Source organism: Macaca fascicularis, chromosome 6, assembly GCF_037993035.2.
Source record: "Macaca fascicularis isolate 582-1 chromosome 6, T2T-MFA8v1.1".
Lineage (NCBI taxonomy): Eukaryota > Metazoa > Chordata > Mammalia > Primates > Cercopithecidae > Macaca > Macaca fascicularis.
The window spans coordinates 100788987-100794986 of record NC_088380.1 but is presented as its reverse complement, the minus strand read 5'-3'; the positions used below and the strand labels follow the sequence as shown (position 1 = coordinate 100794986).

The 6000-nt window shown below is 39.5% G+C and overlaps 1 long non-coding RNA gene across 1 annotated transcript; it reads right to left on the bottom strand.

The window, feature by feature from the left end:
• Window positions 1–894: 894 nt before the first annotated feature.
• LOC141407025 (uncharacterized) lies at window positions 895–5006 on the bottom strand. The gene is made up of 2 exons (XR_012413944.1): window positions 4820–5006; window positions 895–2229 (listed from the first exon to the last, which is right to left on the bottom strand). It is a non-coding gene; the product is annotated as an uncharacterized lncRNA (long non-coding RNA).
• Between the last annotated feature and the right edge of the window lie 994 nt (window positions 5007–6000).

Below are 6000 nucleotides of genomic sequence, written 5' to 3'. Positions count from 1 at the left end.
TAATTTGTTAAGAAAGAATGCAAGGGAATGATTCAGATAGTTGTCAACTAACTGCAGCTGAGTCCAGACTCTGTCTACCTTTCTTCCCTCTTCTATATGCATCATTTCCAATAGTTCTTCTAGGATCCAGAACTGATACTGATGCTACCCAGTTTTGAATGCTGGCCCTTTGAGGTTTAGTGATTCTCCCACATTTCTGGCTAACGTGTGGAAAATCTGCTTTGCTCCTAGTACAACAGTGATAAAATAATTTTTCTTCCCCCAAATTCCCAAAAGTAGCTTATACTTGCCCTGAAGTTTATGCTATATCTCGATCTCTATCTTTCCATGTATCCATCCATCCATCCATCCATCCATCCGTCCGTCTATCCACACATACATATATGTGTCTATTTACCTCTCAAGATTTACAGTATCAGAATTTTTCAGTGTGTGGCTCAGGAATCTTTTTTTGTTGTTGTTGTTAAGCAAGTTTCCTAAGTTGTTCTGATGTATTTTTTTGCTTCAATTTACTTATTGCATCTATTAATAAATTACTGCTTACAAAAACAGGAAAGAAAAAAAAAAGAATTAAAAACACCTTAATGACTGGGCGTGCCTGTAATCCCAGCACTTTGGGAGGCTGAGGCAGGCGGATAATTTGAGGTCAGGAGCTCAAGACCAGCCTGACCAACATGAAGAAGTCCCATCTCTACTAAAAATACAAAATTAACCAGGCATGGTGGCACATGCCTGTATTCCCAGCTACTCCGGAGGCTGAGGCAGGAGAATCGCTTGAACATGGGAGGCAGAGGTTGCAGTGAGCCGAGATCACACCATTGCACTCTAGCCTGGGCAACAAGAGCGAAACCCTATCTCAAACAAACAAGCAAGCAAACAAACAAACCCACCACCTTAATAGTTTGGGTGTTTTATTTAGCAGTGCATTTACAAAGATCAAATGAGTGATATAAACTTTTACTTTGAGTTTTCTATTTTCATCTTTTAGAATGGGAACAGTCAGAATGCTAAACTCACACAGATTTTATAAAAGTTTAGCGATCTACCACCAGGATTGGAAAACCAAGGAAAAAACCAAATCTAACACAATGCTACAGAAACAAAAAAGCCCAGAATTCTTGCTAATTTAACTGAAGTTGAATTTTGACATCTTTGGCTGATCCAACCACTCAGTCTTGGTCTCGTTCCCTTCTCTTAGTCCTGCTGGATTGGGAGTTAGGTAATAAAAATGAGCCAAAGATTCTCAAACTTCTGCAGAGGTAGAGATGGGCTGGTCTTGCTGTCAGAGCTGGTTAGTACTTTGGGTCTTTCTAGAATATTTGGTGCTAGGCCCGGATAACTCAGCTATATCTGTAGTGCTTCTCTGTGGCTCTCAGGCCTTCTCAGCTCTTGCTCAGACCCCTAGTCCCAAGGACGCCTTTTCCTTTGTCTTTCTGTTAAAAGTCTCTTCGACTTTGGGCTTCCATTGGGCCTATACTATTTTCTCCAGACTGTAAAGGCTCTTTCTACCTTTAATCATGTTCTTCACCGATATTCAAATCCAGTTATCGGGCCTTGGTCTCTTTGTTGGTCAGGATGTTGGCTGCCTTCTTTCTCCTGAATTTGGCATCACTTCTTCTGGTGAGCAGAAGCTAATTCATTTTTCCATCAGGGAAAGTTTCAGCCATCATTAATTTCTCATGAATATCTCCTTATTTGGGAGATATTCCTATTTTCAGCTCAATGAAGAACGAAATCTTTCTAATCTCTAGAATCTAGTCACTTCTGTAATTTCTTCCCAATTATCCAGCCACCAGTTATTTTCTTGATATATGTCTCCTTCCCTGCCTCAAGAACACAGACTATGCAAATCCTAAGATTATAATAATAGAAATACCCTCAATGTGCAGTAACATTAATGTGGCAGATGTAATCTAAGTTGCCTCCATGATCCTTGCCTCCTGGTATTCATTCTCTTGCATAATTTCCTTTCTTTGAGTGTGAGAGAAACCTGTGACTTGCTTCTAACCCATAGGATATGGCAAGGAACTAGTCATATCTTAGAGAAGCCTCCAGACAATAATCAGCAAAACACTGAGGTTCTCAATCCGACGGTCAATAAGGAACTGAATGCTGGAACAATTATGTGAGCTTAGAAGTAGATCCTTCCCTTCTGCTGGGCCTCAGATGAGACCGCAGCTCCAGTCATCACCTTGATTGCAGCCCACAGAAACTCCCAACCGACAGAAACTGTGAGTTAATAAATGTGTTGTTTTAAGTTGATATGTCATATTATTGATATACAATAATAGATAACTAATACAATTAACAATAAGAGACACTGTTTCCTCCAAGGGAAGGAAATGGGCCATTTTCTTAGACAAGATAGTAAAAGGTGATGAGGAAAACTTTGTAAACAAATACCATAACAGTTGGATTCACTAAAAAAAATTATCACATGAGAACACATATTTGAAATGAATTATCTCTTTATGGCTTGATCTGTAATGCTATCTTTTAGAATTTCTTTTAGCTGGAGATAACAGAAGGCTGACTACAGTTTGTTAAACAAGTAAGGTAAGGTGTTTATTTTCCTCATGTATGAAGATGCCTTATGCAGGCAGTCCAGGGCTTGCGAGGCAGTGCCAAGATGTCAGTGGGGATGGGGTTCCTTCTGTCTTCCTATTCTAGCATTCTTAGTGAGTGGATTTCATCCTCATGGTTGTAAGATGCCTGCTCCATCTCCAGGTATCTGTGTTACAGGACAGTGAGTGAAGAACAAAGGTGGATTTCAGCTGATTCTCTACTTTTAAAAAAAGGCTTTTCTGGATATTTCTATGAAGAAACTTCTACCTACATCTGAATGGATAAGACAAAATAATAACACAGTCACCTGAAATGGAGTATGTAGGGGAGGCTGGGTATTTTATCTAGGTATTTTGCTGAGGTATGCATAAACAAATCAGCATCTGTTAGTAAAGAAGAAAAGGTGAGAGGATTTTGGGTGGGCTACTAGGAGTGTCTGCCACCACAGTCATGTAGTTAAATGAGAGTCTCTGCTTGGAAAAACAAAACTTACAGAATAACCCTTGGAGCCAAACAAGTCCAGATGAGTGATCAAAACTTGTTTTTAGCATAGAGGTCATATATATATATATATATATATATTTTTTTTTTTTTTTTTTTTTTTTTTTGAGATGGAGTCTTGCTCTGTCGCCAGGCTGGAGTGCAGTGGCACAATCTTGGTTCACTGCAACGTCCGCCTCCTGGGTTCAAGCAATTCCCCTGCTTCAGCCTCCCAAGCAGCTGGGACTACAGGCATGCACCACCACGCCAGGCTAATTTTCTGTATTTTAGTAGAGATGAGGTTTCACCATGTTGGCCAGGATGGTCTCGATCTCCTGACCTCATGATCTGTCTGCCTTGGCCTCCCAAAGTGCTGGGATTACAGGTGTGAGCCACTGTTCCTGGCCTAGAGGTCTTTTTAATTATTTCCCTAAACCTGCCTATAAGACTACTCTTAAAATTTTACAAAGGCTTAGATTATCTTGCATTTTAAAATGTTTATGCCTAAACTGTTGCCCTTCTCTTCAATTTGATAACTAGTATTTCTTTATCTCAAAGGACCTCTAAACACTTGATTTGTTCATCCTTTAGATAGCTTTGTAAATAAAACCAAGGGTTCCTCCTATGGTCTAGACAGCTTCTTAAGGACAGATAAAGTCAGCATTTCTAAGCACCAGGGTAGCCAAGGGAGTGTTGTAGATTTATAGGGGTAAGATATTGTCTCTTTCTTCCACTTCCCACCACTTAGTTCAAACCCATAATTTTAATTGAGATAAGGAGAAGTGTCTCTTAGGAAGAGTTGGGAAAGGAAAAAAAAAGAAAAGCTGTGGTGACCTGAAGACCATTTGAGTCATTTCTTCCGTAATTACAATCTAATTTTCCAATAAATTGCAAGCATTCCTAGAACCACAGACTTCACTTAAGCCAAACTCTGTCAATTTCACACTGCCATGTATGGATGAGCATAAATGAGTTTCTCTTTTCAGGCCCCAATTGTGTATACTTTACAGAACTTCATCGAGAAAGTTATTCGTTTCTTTCCTTTTCTCCTTTGTATCATAGCTCATTTAATTTCAATATAATAAAATCCACTAACCCTCTAGAAACTAAGGTTTAAAAAAGTTATTTTTCCCATGTTTAGTTATTGCAACGGATATTGATCATAGCTAAGGCAAGACCACTATTTAGTAGCATAACGCCATGGTCCTTCAAAAAATAACCATAAAGAAATCTACCTATTTTTCATCCCAATATTTTTATCGTTCCTTTAGGCATATGCAAAGATCATGTTCACTCCTGGCTGGATATTTCATTCTTTCTTCGTGAAATAGCTGTGGCAGAGGGAGCCATAAATAAAATAAAGCCTCCTAAACGAAGGTTTGCTTTAGTGTGTTCAGATTGACACATCTAGTAAATTCTATCTAGTAAATTCTGACATTTCAAATGACTCACCATAACAGGTATAGATCTGGATTTTTAAAAAATTGACATGATTTATAGACACATCTGTGGGTTTTCTTTGAAATAGTAGAGCTTTACTGATTGTGACATTTTGCATTTTAAAGAAATTTCATTGCTTTCTCTTGTGTTATAGATAATTTTTATATAACTGAATCGTGATTCTCCAGTAAATGGACAAGAAACATAAACATATAATTCTCAAAAGAGAAAACACAAAGCAAAAACAGCGAATTAATATATGTTCAGTGCATGTGTTCAGTCTCATTAGTGATGAAAGAAATACAAATTTAAGAAATATGTCATGGTGACTTACCTCCTTGTTGACACGAGCAAAGGAAAAAGCAACAGGAATAGAGAAGACTGGCTAGAGAGCAGTGAGATGGGCCCTGTCACCTACTGAGGAAAGACGGAGACGGTGGATTCCCTGGGTTCTGTAAGGCTACAAGAACTGGAAACATGCTCAGGTTACCTTAGGCAGCAGTATCTTGTGAAACAAATGCCTGAGGGAGGGAAAATTGGAAACATGTGATCAGTCCTCGTGGCACCTAGAATGTTCTTCAGGATCCACAGTTCTAGAAGTTCAAGGGCAGCTACGGTCACTCAACTTGCTTGAGTTGTTCCTACAGAGTCTGGCATACATTTCTCCCTCCCATAGTCATCTGTCATATGATAATACAGGACTCTCTCTGAAGACTGTCTCCAACTGGCTAAATAAAAAAGGAGAGCATTGGTCCTCTTGAATGGAAAGTCTAAGGACAGGGTTTGCTCAGGACAGCTGGAGCTGAGGGCTTTAGTGGAGGTATTCTCTGTTTCCATCAGCCCTGCTGTCCTTTGAACTGGCTTCACTTTAAGCCAGGCTTTTTCCATATGGCCCCTGGTAGGTCACTTCACATCTCTAATCCTGTTTCCTCATTCTAGAAAAATGGAGCTACTAGCCACCTGCATAAGTACAATGTGAGGATTCCATGAGATAGATGATATGTAAATGCTTTCAAGCTGCCACATTTCAGAGGACTTTATTATTTGATATGAGCTCAGTGGCCTGCTTCGGAACAGTCTTTAACATGGCATCTACACCATCTTCCCTGTTTCTGATTATTAATGAGATGGTATTGCTGTTGTTAAGCAGGCCTGCTCTGCAACTTGGCACAGGGGGGGAAAAAGTCATCCTCTTTATCAAGAATATCAAGAATGAGCGGCATTATTATTCTTTTTTAAATTGGCATTTAAAAAAATTCAGTTCTAAGGCCCTGGGAGCCTACGGAAGAGTCTCAAGGACCACACTGTGTGTGGAGGGGCTGGGTAGCAGTGGGCAAGGCTGACTGGGTGGAGCTGCCCTGTTTAATAAGAGCAGGCCTGCTTTTGTCTGTTTTCTACACCATGATTCTGGATGAGATTTTACATCAAAAAGGAGAGTGGTAATACGATTAAAATAGGAGCACCTTTGGCAGCAAAACAGAAGAAATGAGCCAAATGCTGACATTAATTGACTAA